The sequence below is a fragment of the Delphinus delphis genome, chromosome 1 (genome assembly GCF_949987515.2).
Source record: "Delphinus delphis chromosome 1, mDelDel1.2, whole genome shotgun sequence".
Classification (NCBI taxonomy): Eukaryota; Metazoa; Chordata; class Mammalia; order Artiodactyla; family Delphinidae; genus Delphinus; species Delphinus delphis.
The window spans coordinates 153,600,684-153,615,153 of NC_082683.1; the positions used below are offsets into that span (position 1 = coordinate 153,600,684).

The 14,470-nt window shown below is 51.1% G+C and overlaps 2 pseudogenes; one reads left to right on the forward strand and one right to left on the reverse strand.

The window, feature by feature from the left end:
* Positions 1-9,842: 9,842 nt before the first annotated feature.
* Positions 9,843-12,612, reverse strand: LOC132430522 (serine/arginine-rich splicing factor 3 pseudogene; annotated as a pseudogene).
* An 8-nt stretch (positions 12,613-12,620) lies between these two features.
* LOC132430616 (thimet oligopeptidase-like) lies at positions 12,621-13,976 on the forward strand (annotated as a pseudogene).
* The last annotated feature ends 494 nt before the right edge of the window (positions 13,977-14,470 follow it).

The window sequence follows — 14,470 nt, forward strand, 5'->3', positions numbered from 1 at the left end:
CTGATGTGTATAAAACTGATGACTAATAAGAATGAGCTGTATAAAAAAATAAATTAAATAAAATGCAAAAATCAAAAAAAAGAATACTGTCTACTGTCCTCCGCGCCCCCTGGAACACTCACTCTAAATATCCAGGAGGTGCTTGCAGAATGAATGAATCAATGAACAAACAAGCTCACTCATTTCAAACGTGTGGTCACATGAGTAATCTGACCTTCTAAGAAGTTAAGTTTCTGGAAAGAGCCCATTTTCTTAATGTATTCAACATCGAGTCATCACAAAATATGAACTCTTATAAAGTACTGCCCCCTCACTTCCCATGAGAAAGCAAAATTCCTCAGCAGGGAAATGGGAGGATAGCAGACATTACCCGCAAAGCTTTAGGAAGGCTGCGGCTCGCTGAGCACTTCACTAGGGCCCCTGACCGCCTGCCTGATAGTAGGACAGACACACCAGGAATGGCTGCTGACCGGCAGAAAGAGCACCCGGCCAGGCAGGCAGCACACCCTGCACCCTGCCAAGCAAGGTCTGGCCAGCAAGGGAAAGACGCTCTCTCCACTTCAGAATGGCCCACCACTAGAAAGCCAGGTCCTGCCAGGGCCTGGACACACGAGGCCTTCCTTACAAGGGTTACAAATCTGTGGCCTTGCTCTGCCTTGAATAAAAGACAGAGACGGGGACAACGTGACCATCTCCAGATGAACTTTCAACTTCGTTTCAAGTGCTTGGGTGCTGGGTCACAGTGCATTTCTAAACTCTTCCAATACTCAAAAATACCAATTTCTAAGATGCAGAAGGGTTGTTAAACATACACTTAGCACAGATCCCAGTCCCACTCCTGAGTATTTTCTCAAGTGAGGTAAAAACCCAAGTTCACATGGAAACCTGCCCTGGGGTGTTTACAGCAGCTTTATTCCTGATCTCCTCAAAACTGGAAACATCCCACAAGTCCTGCCACCCGCAGGCGAATGGACAAACGCATCATGGAATACAACACAGCCAGAAAAAGGAGTGGCTTCTCATACCCGCAACAACAGGGATGATGGACTTCCCTGGTGGTCCAGTGGCTAAGACTCCATGCTCCCAATGCAGGGGGCCCGGGGTCCATCCCTGCTCAGGGAACTAGATCCCACACGCTGCAACTAAAACATACTGCACGTGCCAATGAAGATCCCATGTGCCGCAACTAAGACCCAGCACAGCCAAGTAAATAACTAACTAAATCAATATTTAAAACAACAACAACAAAAAAACAAACCCGGGATGAATCTCACATAGATTTTGCTGAGCCAAAGCAGCCAGAATCGAAAAGCTACATGCTGTTGTTCCATTCATCTGGCTTTCTGGAAAAGCTAAAACCTTAGGGACAGAGAGATTAGTGGCCAAGAGGCTAGAGGTGCGCTGATGCCAAAGGGCAGCAAGTGGGATGACAGGATTGCTCTGCCGCCTGACGGCAATCATCTGTCAAAACTCCTACAACTGTGCACTACAAGTGAACTATGCTTCACGGCTACTAAGGATAAACAAATTATTACATTTTGAAAAATGCGCCGGCCAGCCAACTGGTGCATGACAAGTGCAGTAAGAGGGGCGGGGAGGCGAGGCAAGTGGATCAGCTGGAGTTCTGAAGGTTCTCCCCACTTTCAGTCTCCCCGCCCTGCCCACTGCTCAGGCCGCCCACCCGGGCCACCCGGAGTTACCCAACCAGAAAAGCCAGAGCCCAGGCTCAGCCGCGCCTCCGGGCACAGGAAGGGCAAAAATAGAAAGCGCTCGTGCGCAGTGGCGGGCTGGAAACCCTCGGACCTCAGATAACTGCGGAGAACCGGGGCCCGGGAGTCAACATCGGCTCCCAGGCGGTCCCAGCATCCCGACCCCGACCCTGGCCGCGACACACTTTCCACAAACTGACACACACGGAGCCCGCGCGAGGGCCGGGTCACCTGGAGGCCGGTCCGCCGCAAGCCGAGTGCACGAAAGGGCGCCCCAAAGGCGCCGGCCCAAGGCGCCCGCTGCGCTTTCCCTCCGGAAGGTGGGCTGCGGGGCCCAAGCATAAACCCTGAGACAAGGAACACGCGCACCACGCCGCCACGGGGTACAAGAGGCTGGGCGTCCACCTAGCCGGACACCCTGTATTTCTGGAATCACTGGACGCCTGTGTAAATTTCCGTCTGGCATGTCATTTTCCAAAGACCACTCAAGATCAGGGGACAGAACGCCTCCTCTCCAAGTGTCCTGCCAGCCCACCCACTCAAGATCAGAGGGACAAAATGCCTAACTAAAACAAAACAAAACAGAAACAAAAAAACTGGAGTGAGAGAGGAAAGGGTGCCCTGAAAAATAAAAAAAGAACTAAGCACGTTGACAGCGCTAAGAATAAACTTCCAGGAAAAAGAAACCCTACATGTCAGATCCTAAAATACAGAAGGGCAAGCACGCCGGCATTCCAGGCCTGGGGACATCGGGGCCTGGGGTGGCGGGTTCGACTCCCAACCTTGACGTACAGTGACACACACCCTTCCCCCTAATAAGACTATAATTCCTCATTAAATATGACAGCTGGAATCCCGGTCCCCAGCCCTGCAGAGCCAACCACAGACCGGCTCGGGCGCCCCTCGGAAGCGTGGGGTCCCCACGGCCGAGTCTGCGCCCCTGGCCAGCGCCAGCTCTCCTCTGCCCACCCTGCACGGGGGGCTGGAAACTGCTGCGGAGAACCACAGCGGGGCGGGAAGGGGGGATCCAAAGAGGGTCTGGCGACTCGAGTCGCTCCGTTTCTTGGTGGGCTCAGCGCGTGCCTTGGGAGAAGAGGGGCGGGGGTCCAGGAGGAGGGGACGGGCGGGACTTATGTAAACCAGCAGTGGCCACGGGTAGACGGCGGGCTCGGCCCCCACGAACGACTCCAGCCTCAGCTCCAGCTTCTCCCCCATGTCTTCGCGCGCGGCCCCCGCACCGTGCTAGTCTGGCGGTTTGGGGAGGGGCGCGGCGCCACCGGCAGGGGCGGGGCAGACAGTCAGGCGGGAGGCTGAGGGGAGGGGGCCTGGCCTGGGCCTCAGTTGCCGCCGCTGCGCTCCCGTCGGTCCCCGGCTCCCTCTTTGTGGTCACAGGCCTGGGGCCTCAAGCGCTGCTGTGAACTCGGGCCGGCATGAGGCGAGCACAATGAGCCGGGGGCCGGGCTGAACCACTCGTGGCACGCGCGGTTCGCCCCGTGGAATCGTACGCTCTCACGCACACATGCATGTACGCAAGTCTTTGGCTGCCCCCGGCCACCCCCACCGGCCCGAAGTGGGGACCTGGGGAGACCCCTCGGGGCCTGGGGTGGCGGGTTCAACTCCCAACCTTGACATACAGTGACACACACCCTTCCCCCTAATAAAACTATAATTCCTCATTAAATATGACAGCTGGAATCCCGGCTTCTGTTCACAAAAATGCTGTGTATTTAGCCTATGCTAGGCACCAGACCACAGACGCTCAGTACTGGCAAAAAAGGAAATGCCCTGCCCTCATAGCACTGCCATTTTAATTGGAATAGTAGTGACAATGGTCAAGGGAGAAAATAAAGTGTCATCATCGTCACGGGGGTGGTTAATCTCATGTGCGCACTGCGTGGGGTCCTGGTAACCACAAACAATATTCCAGATGTGGCCAGGAAGGTATTTTTCAGAAGAGATTAACACTGAATTTGGTTCACTTTGCGTAAAGGAGATTGTCAATGCTGTGGCATGGGTGGGCCTCATCCATCAGTTGAAGGACTGGAGAGAAAAATGAGGTTCCCTAGAAAGAGGGAACTGTTCCTCCAATGGCCTTGGGACATCAGCTCTTCCCTGTGTCTCCTGCCCAGAGTCCTGCCCTGACTTGCCTGCCTCATGGTCACATGAGTCAACTCCTTAAAACAAAATTATATATGTAAAAATATTGAATATATACAAACCTATTAATTTGTATATGTGTGTATACATATTACATATATGTATACACATATGTTTATATGCGTTTGTAGTATATGTGTAAGTTTGTAGTAAGTTTGTAGCGTTTGTAGTATATGTGTAAGTACTATATACAGTATACATACAAGCCTATATATTTGTGTGTATATATTGTATACATGTATGTATGTGTATATAAATAGTATACATATTATAAATGTGAACATGCTGTATATATACACACACCCATGTATTGATATATGGGTGTGTATATATACAGTATATGTACACTGTATGTATGTATGTATACAGTGTATATTTATATATAGGTGTGTATATATGTTGTATACCTGTATGTGTATATGTTGTATAGGTATTATATGTAAATATGTATATACTATATATTACACACTTGCATATGTATTTATATGTGTATGTACATGCACATATTCACATATAGGTGTGTATGTGTACATTGCATATATGTATGTGTATATATCACATATATGATATGTGTATGTATATATATGATGAATTTATATATACAGTACATATATTTTTTATGGTACATGCTTTTATATGTAGGTTTATATGTGTGTCTATATGTATGTACGTGTATGTATTGCATATATTATATGTGTATGTATTATACTGTATATATACACATCTAAATATCTTTGTATGTGTGTATATATGTATGATATAGACGTACCTAGGTGTGTATATTGCATATGTTATACGTATGTGTACATACTATGTGTACATACGAACTATGCATTTCATATGTGTGTATGTATAGTGTATATGTATGTGTCTATTGTATATATTATGTGTATATGTGTGTATACATACTGTATATATACAAACCATGCATTTTATATATATGTGTGTATATGTGTGTGTATTGTATATACTATATGTGTATATGTCTGTATGCATAGTGCATATATACACAGCTGTATATTTTTGTATGCGTGTACATATGTACGTGTGTGTGTATATACACACACACTCTATGGATTCTGTTTGTCTGGAGAATGCTCACTGATACGGACACTTATGACAATTGAGCACCTGCTCTTTGCCAGCCAGGGAGCCAAACTCTTGTCCTTTCTGTGTCTCCCTTAAGTGTCACAAGTCCCGGGAGGGAAGGTGATGCCACTCCTACCAGTTGAGGTGCCTCAGGGTCAGAGAGGTGCACAGGGCGGGGGGCTGGAACCTGGTGGAGCCCAGGTGGAGTTGTAGCAGCAGTACAGCCTAGCAGTCCCACTTCCCTGGGTGCTTCTCACAAAGATGCTGAGGGAGAGATGGGGTCTGAAGGAGGGGATGAGGAAGCTTCTGTGGGTCCACAAGCCCAGACCAAGGCTGACTCGTCAAGGGTGTTAGAGGTCAGGACTGTGGTTACCCTGGGGGTGGGGTTACACAGAGACATTCCCATTCTGAAAATGTATCCATTCTGCTCGTTTGTATGTTTACCCCCCTCCCCCAAATCTTTTAAAAACTGATTCTCTTGGTTTCTGGGAGCACACAACAGGAAGTTGTGTGTGAGGGGGTGTGATCCAGGGGACAGGGAGGATAAGCCCCCCCACTCATAGGGCCAGGAGTGGCTCAGCTTTGTGAGCTAAGGATGGCCCGCGAGGTCCCAGAGAGAAGGGTCCCTGCTCCATCCCTTCTCCGTGCACCCCATTCCCAGCCTGAGAAGTCCAGAGCCCCCCCACCCAACCACACACACCAGGGAGGAGAGCCAGTCACCCTGGCTCCCAGGCTCTGGCTCCAAGGCTCCCGGCACTAGGAGCTATTTTCAGCTTTCTTGCCCTAGGACACAGCCAGAGCTATTGTCTCCGGAAACTCTCTGTCTGTCTCTCACCCACCCACCATCCCTCCCTCCCTCATCCACCTCTTCCCCTCCGGCTCCAGCTGTCCTGCCCACCACCCTGCATTTCTACACAGGATGGCTCACAGACAGCTGCTCCCTGTGCCCACCCGCCACCATTCGATGGATGTCAAAGCAAGCCCTGGGGACTTCCCTGGAGGTCCAGCGATTAAAACTCCAAGCTTCTACTGCAAGGGGTGTGGGTTCGATCCCTGGTCAGGGAAATAAGATCCCGCATGCTGCCTGGCATGGCCAAAGAAATAAGTCAATAAAAAATAAAGTTATAGTGATGAAACAGCCCTAGTGGTGCAGGGATGGGACGTACAGCTCTATGATAGAGAATAAAGGTCCAGAAACAGATATATGAGAACTTGATATGACAGAAAGTGGGGAAATTAAGGAGTTTTCAGTAAATGACATTAGGACAATTGCATATCCATGTGGGAAAAAGTAAATTAGAAAAAAAGAAAAAAGCAAGCCCTGGTCAGGTGTGACCTTGGGCCCAGGGCCACTGGCACACGTTGTCATGTGGGATGTTCTTCCTTAGACTCCTCCCTCCCTCCTGTGTCACTGTCATTTCCTCCAGAACCTTCCTGGACTCCCCTACACAAGCCCGGGTTGTGCCCTCACCTGCCCACCCTGGATAGCCGGAATTCCAATCCCGGCCCACCCTTCCCTGCCAGGTAAAGAACTGCCTGGTCAATAAGACCGTAGAGGTCCTTGGCCATTGCTATTGCAGTTGGAATTGTTACTGTGTTTACATAGGGTGACCAACACCTGCCCCCAGTTTGCCCAGGACTGCTCAGGTTTGAGCGCTGGAACTGTGGGGAAACCCTCATTTCCGGGGAACCCCAGAAGGCTGGTCAGCCTATTTAGGATGGATCTTTCACTTGATATCCCAACCACTGAGAGCCAGAAAGGGAATCTCCCCCTCCTTCCATGGTAACCTTCATTCATTCATCCACTCATCCCTTTATTCAACTCCTTTAATCAGCAAGTATTTATGAAGTGTCTACTACACAGCAGACACTCTTCTAGGTGCTGGGGACAGTAAACTGAGAAGGTGTGATTTATTACATGGGGATGATGTCTCGGAGACCACTGCAGGGCAGGGGAGGTGGGAGAGGGAACGGGCAGTTCTAAATTCAGGCTCTGACGGGATTAGGGCAGACCTTGCCCTAAGCCAGGTTGGTTGCTTCAACACAGCTGTCCTCACCCAGGGCCATCCTATCCCTGCCTCACCCAGTTCTTCGGTAATGTCTGGGGAAAATCTGTGGTTGTCACACCTGGGGGGGAGGGGCCCCTGGAATCAAATGGGTGGGGCCAGGGATGCTGCTGGACCCCACACAGTGCCCAGGAGGGGCCCCCAGCAGAGGATGACCCACCCCAAATAACCCCGTGCCATGCCGTGGGGGAGACCCTGCACTAATATTATTCAGACCCGCTGGTGCCCCTAGATTCCTGCACAGGCAGGGACTCTAACCGGGTCACCTCTGTATCCCGAGGTGACCTAGAGTGGGGCAGCCAGGAGGGCTGAGTATTGGGAATGAAATAACAAATCTCTGTGCCCACTCTCCCTGCCGCACCCCAGGGTCGATGGCCTCTATCTCCTCCCTGTGCAGGTAGCTTTTCCCTGAGCCATTTCTTCTTGTCAAGGTCCCTGTTGCAGGTTGGGTTCCCCAAAGATGACATTGAGAGCAAGGACTGGAGTGCAGGTGGTTGATGTGAGATGTGCAGAGAACAGATACAGCTGCCATAGGGTCCCGCAATTCCACTCCTGGGCATAGATCCGGAGGAAACTCTAATTCAAAAATATACATACACCCCTGGGATTTCCCTGATGGTCTAGTGGTTAAGACTCTGTGCTTCCAGTGCAGGGAGCATGGGTTCCATTTCTGGCCAGGGAACTAAGATCCCACATGCTGTGTGACAAAAAAATAAAGAAAGAAAGAGAGAAAGAAAGAAAAAGAAAGAAAGAAGAAAGAAAAAAGAAAGAAAGAAAGAAAGAAAAGATACACGCACCCCAATGTTCATTGCAGCAGTATTTATAATAGACAAGATGTGGAAGCTACCTAAATATCGACTGATGGATGAATGGATAAAGAAGATGTGGTACATATATACAATGGAATATTATTCAGCCATAAAAAGAATGAAATAATGCTATTTGCAGCAACATCGTGGATGGACCTAGAGATTATCATACTAAGTGAAGTAAGTCAGAAGAGAAAGAGAAATATATGATCTCACTTATATGTGAAATCTAAATATGACACAAATGAACTTGTCTACGAAATAAAAACAGACTCACAGACATAGAGAACAGACTTGTGGTTGCCAAGGGGGAGAAAGAGTGAGGGAGGGTTGGATTGGGAGTTTGGGGTTAGCAGACACAAACTATTAAATATAGGATGGATAAACTACAAGGTCCTACTGTCTAGCACAGGGGACTATATTCAATATCCTGTGATAAGCCATAATGGAAAAGAAAAAGAGTTTTATTTATAGGTTCCATCCCTAACTGAGCTGGCCCATCCCCTCCCATGGCTCTAAGTGCAGCCCGAGGCTGCAGACTTCCCACCATGTTCTTCAGCTCCAGAGCAAGCCACCTGCAAATCAGCTGCATCTTCCCAGGGGCTGGCAACTCTCCTTTGCTACTGATTCCAAGACAAATCCAGATAGCACAAATGTGACCATGAAAACAAACTCAGGCATGTTCAAATCAGGGAAATAACATTCTTATCTCTGTTTAGTAGTCGCTTAATTTTAGAATAGCTTAGAGTTACAAAAAAGTTGCAAAGATCTGTACAGAGTGCCGTGGACCCCCGACCCAGTACCCCTATTTCCAACACGTTAGTACGACATGTTTATCCAACTAAGGAACCAAGATGGATACATTATTATTAACTAAAGTCCACACTTTATTAGAATTTCCCTAGTTTTCCCCTAACATCCTTTTTCTGTCCCAGTCTCCTCTGGGCTGTGACATTTCTCAGATGTCCCTGGGCTTTGATACCTTGAAAGTTTTGAAGAGGACTGGTCAGGTATTTTGTCCCTCAATTTGTTTTTCTGTTGGTTTTCTGATGTTTTTCTTATGGTTGGTCTGGAGTTATGGGGTTTGGGACGGAAGATCTAGACAGAGATAAAAATGCCATTCTCCTCAGGTCACATCAAGGATACACACCATCAACGGGACTTGTGACAAACAATTTTACCCTTGATCACCTGGCCAGTATCGTCTTTTTTTTTTTTTGCTGTGTTGGGTCTTCGTTGCTGCACACGGGCTTTCTCTAGTTGCAGTGAGCAGGGACTCCTCTTCGTTGTGGGTACATGCTTCTCATTACGGTGACTTCTTTTGTTTCAGAGCACGGGCTCTAGATGTGCGGGTTTCTGTAGTTGTGGCATGGGGGCTCAGTAGTTGTGGCTCCCAGGATCTAGAGCGCAGGCTCAGTAGTTGTGGCCCATGGGCTTAGTTGATCTGCAGCACATGGGATCTTCCCGGACCAGGGCTCGAACCGGTGTCCCCTGCATTGGCAGGTGGATCCTTTTTTTCTTTTTTCCTTTTGGAACCAGAACTTTAATCCCAAGGATTCTCACAAAACATATTACAAATGACAGCATGAAAAAAAAATTGCACAGTAACTCAAAGTTCAGCTCTACAATATACTCTTAATATGGCAGGACATTGGTATCTTGATAATCTCAACTTCCAAAAAACATTACAAAGAGTTATGTATTCATGTACAGCAACCACAGAGGGGACTTATGACCTAACTCAAAGGTAAACTAACTTCCTTGAAACTTCTTAGATTCTAAACTCACTGGACCACCTCTTGTCCAGTGTGAAGACTAGTGGAATTCTTAAACCTCTAATCTAGGGTAAGGGTGCGGCTTTCATTTCTACCTGCTGGCTTGTGTTCACAGCACCTTTTAAAGACTGCTTGCTTAACTACAGCTGCATACCATATCCCAGCTACAGAAAGTCTTTTCAACGTTTGCCAGTGTTGTTTCCATAATAATAAACATCACACTTTAGGTGGGCAGGAGTTAGAGTTTTATTATCAGTCTAGGCAAGACCAAAAATTCAAAGCAAATTCAATTTTGCTTAAGGGAACATTGTAAAGTAACAATTCTTCATATTACATGCCTCATATGACCCATTTCAAACCATAGAGAATGACACCTTTATGTGTCACTGTCCCAAGAGACAAACAAATTTGAACAGCTAAAACATTTAAAAAGTGCATCAAGCTTCAGAAGTCTCAAACAAAACTTGAATTTTCTGTACATACTCCTGTCAAATGAAGTTATTTCCTGTGCACCACTCCTCTTGCAAAGTGGTCTTCTACTTCCTTTCATTTGACCTGGATCGGCTAGGAGACATAGAGAAAGATCGGGACGGCTTGTGATTTCTCTCCTGGGACAGTGATCTCTCTCTTCTCCTATATCTAGAAAGGGACCTGCTCCAGCTGCGGGAGAAGCTTCTCCATCTTGGAGATCTGTGACAAGGGGGAGGACTCCTCCTCCAATAATCGTCTTGAGGGCAACGAGCCCAAGAAGGAGCTGGCCATGATTTCGACTTCTCTTTTCCCCATTCGAAAGGTCCACTCTTACTCGGCAGCCACAGAGTGTTCTCCCGTCTAGTTCTCAGACAGCATCCACTGCATCTCGGGGATCTTCATTTTCAACAAGAGCGAAGCCGGGAGGGTTTTTAGCAACCCACACACTTTGGAGTGGTCCATAATAGCCTAAAGCTCGTTCGAATTCAGTCTTGTTACCACTGTTTCCAGGATTCCCTACATAAACGTTACAATCCAACGGACAGGAATCCCGATGCAAGACCCTCGTGGCTCCTGGGTTTCACGGGCCACAGGGTGATCCCGGGCCTCTAGAATCTGGCAGCTGAATCTGCTCGCACAAGCTGTCCTGTGGGGATTCTTTTCCCCCTATGTGCCCAGCCCAGGGCCCTGCTGTCTAGGCCCAACCTCCAGGGTGACAGGGTGAACCCCAGGTCCCTGGAGCAAACACTCAGAGCCCTGGTGACCGGGCTAATGGGGCTGGGGCGGCAGGTGGACATGTGTGGCAACCCTGGTGGTGTTTGGCCCCATCTGCAGTTCCAGTTCCAGCTGAGAAAGAGCCTCGCTGTGTTATTTTCTCCTGGTTGTGTAAGGATCCCTGGTGTCATTTGACAGAAATGTAGATGGTGTGTTCTTTCTCTCTTTTCTCCCTGCTTCCTCTCGTCCCTCTCTCCCTCCCTCTCTCCCTCTTTCCCTCTCTCTCCCCTTCCTCTCCCTCCTCCCTCTCCCCCTCCCTCTCTGCAGAGGGAAGGAGGTATAGGGAGGAGGGAGAGAGAGCAGGAGAGGGAGAGAGGGATAGAGGGAGTGAAAGACGTCTCTCCCTCCCTCCCTCTATCCCTCTCTCTCTCTCCCCTCTCCCTCTCCTGCTCTCTCTCTCTCTCCCTCTACTTCCTTCCCCCTCTGGAGAGGGAAGGAGGTGGAGGGAGAGGGAGAGAGGAATATGGAAACAGGGACAGGGAGAGAGGAAGGGAGAGAAGGAGAGGGAGAGAGGGAGGAGGAAAGGGGGAGAGGGGGAGGGATAGAGGGAGAGGGAAAGAGGGAGAGAGAGAGAGGGACAGGGAAAGAGGGACAGAGAGAGAGGGAGGGAGAGAGGCAGAGGGAGAGATGGAGGGAGAGGGAGAGGGAGAGGCAGTGAGGTAGAGGGAGGGAGGGAGAGAGGTAGAAGTGCTGAGGAGGGGGGTTCCCTACCCCTCCCACTCCCATCCTGTCCCCACTGCTTTCTCTTTTTTCTGCTTCAACAAACTCCAGGCGTCTTTTAGATCAGCCCTGAAGTCAACGTTGATGCTAGGACAGCCTGACCTCCCCGCTGACTTCCAGCCCAGGACCACCACTGGGAGATGAAGTCTGCAGGGCCCTGGGCAGCGGGCTGCACAGGCACCTCTTCTGATGCCCAATCTCTCCTCGTTTATGAGGCAGCCGCCAACTCCCCTCCCTGACTCCCCAAGATTTGGGGCCTTTTTAATATGTGTCAATAATGCCATGAGCTACTACTTAACTTTTCCATGAGGACCCATCTCCCAAAATGCAGTGGTTTTCAGCCTTGGCTGCACTAGAGAACCCCCAGGGAAGGGAGAGACGTCTCTCCCTCCCTCTCTCTCCCTCTCCCTCTGTACTTCTGTCTACCTCTCTCCCTCACCCTCTCCCTCTGGGGTGATGCCCAATGAGCTCAGAATCGCAGATGGCCCCCCATCCCCTCTCTGTGGCTTGCATGGGGGATGGGCCTTCTCACTGTGGCCTGGGCACAGCCTTGACATTCAGACATCGGGTCCTGCATGGACACTTGTGCTTGTTGCATACCGCATGTGGCTGCAGTCTGTGCTTCTGTAGATGGGGGCTGTGCATGAGCCCTTCATCTTCCCCACAGACAACACTGGTGGTCGCTTGGCCTCGCGGGCGATGCAGGGGGCATGGGGGACAGTCCTGTGTCCCCACCTTCTTGGGCTACAGACAGGCCACACTGGTTCTGTGGTGACTGGGGGCTCCCAGGAGAAACCCCCGCAGACCGGAGAGGTGGCCCCAGAGAAGGTGTCGTACGCCTGGGGCCGGGCCTCATTAGCAAGCCACGGGCCACCTGCAGCAACAGGCGTCTCACCGTCCAGGCGCTGGGTGTTCGGGCGCCGTGGGGATGAGCTGCTGTCTGCACGGCAGCCGTGTTTGCCTTGTTGAGCCCGGGGAGGCCCCTTGGTGGCTCCTGGAGATCCTGGCCACATTTCTTCCTGCCCTTGTCCTTAGAGCCCATCACGGTTCATGCCATTTCTGGTTCCAAAAGGACCTGTGTTAATAAAGACCATGTGTTAGGACAGCACCAATGTGTCTAGAAATCCGGGCCAGGAGGAGGAGGGAGGGGGATTGGCTGTGCCTGCCAGTGGCCTGAGAGCCCTGCCCGCCTGCAGAGACCTGGCCCGGGGCCCGCGGGGAGGGCATGGCCTATGGTCCCCAGCACCTTCCATCTCTGGGTTCCAGGAGAACTGCGTGATCCTCAGGGAGCTGGTGAGGCTGCAGGCCCAGAAGTCCCGCCTGCTGGAGTTCCGCACACATGCTGACTCTGTGCTGGAGATGAACTTGGACAAAACCAGGCAGGTGGTGGCCACTGTCCTAGGTAACCCCGCCTCCCCCTGAGTTCCAGTGGGGACGGGGTCAGGCAGACCTTGACTGGACGTGGTGCTGCCTGAGACCCCACTATGTCAGCCCTTGGGGGTCAGCTTCCTGGACCCTTCATTCTGCCTCGAGGGGCACGGGAATGGGGGCGGCTGGGGGCCACCCCAGGGACGTAGCCGAGCCTCTCCCTTCCACCCGCAGGTGAGCTGGCCAAGAAGCTGAAGCCCCTTGGGGAGCAGGAGCGGCCGTGATCCTGGAGCTAAAGAAGGCTGAGTGCCAGAGGTGGGGCCTGCACTTTGATGGCCCCATCAACACCTTGATCCTGCATTACTACATGAACCAGGGAGAGGAGACGCGCTACCATGTGGACCAGTACCTGCTTAATGAGTCCTTCCCCATGCAGTTGGTCACGCATGGGCTGCTGGGCATCTCCCAGGAGATGCTGGGGCTGACCTTTGACCTGGAAGAGGGCACCAACATGTGTCACGAAGACATGAGGCTCTACATGGTCCGGGATGCGGCCTCAAGCAAGGTCGTCCATCGGCAAGTTCTACCTGGACTTCTATCCTCGGTGCCTGCGTGGGGGAACCTGTTGGCCGTGGGCCGGGGCTCCTCTGTGGAAGCGGAGCCTCACCTGCATCCCTCCCCAGGGAGGGGAAGTCCAGGCATGTGGCCTGCTTCAGCCTGCAGCCGGGCTGCCTGCAGCACGATGGGAGCTGTCAGTTTGCCATTGCGGCATGGTGGCCAACTTCACCAAGGCTACGCACAACCTGCCTTCCCTGCTGCAGCATGATAAGCAGGAGACCTACTTCCATGACTTCAGGCACGTGATGCACCAGCTCCGCTCCCAGGTGCAGGGCTGCAGGCAGGGGGCAGGGAGGTCCCAGGTGCACGTGGTCCTCAGGCAGTCCCTCGCCATGGGATTTTTTCCCTGACGTCACCCCACACATGGTGATGCCCTCGGTGTCAGTTTCCATCATCAAACCCCAGGCACTGGGTGCAAAAACAAAGGATATGGATGCCTTCGAGGCTCTAAAGGCTAGAAGACACAGACCAAGGAGTCAGGGCTGGTTCCCTGCATATTAAATACACGTACGCAAGAGTTGCCTTTAAAAAACACAAAAGAAAAGAAAAGAACGTGACCTGCAAATCTGCGGACAGCTGATTATGAGAACAGAGGGAAGGCTCTGGTGCCGGGGGCGCAGTGCCCTGTGAGATTCTGGGGCTGCTGCCCGTCTCCGTGGAGGCTCAGCAAGTCCCAGTGACTTCACCACATGGGGGACGCCAGCTGAGCATCTGGGTCCAGGACCCACTGCACGTTCAGTCTTCCTGCAGTCAGCCCTTCGTCCTAAGTGCGATGCTCTCACAGGCTGCACCAGGCAGCAAGGGGATAGTTTACTGAGCTGTGCATCCATCACTACTGCCGTGCTTTGGACCACTCCCATCACCCCCAAAATGTCACTCACACACATAGCTATCACTCCGCCCCCTCGTCAGCC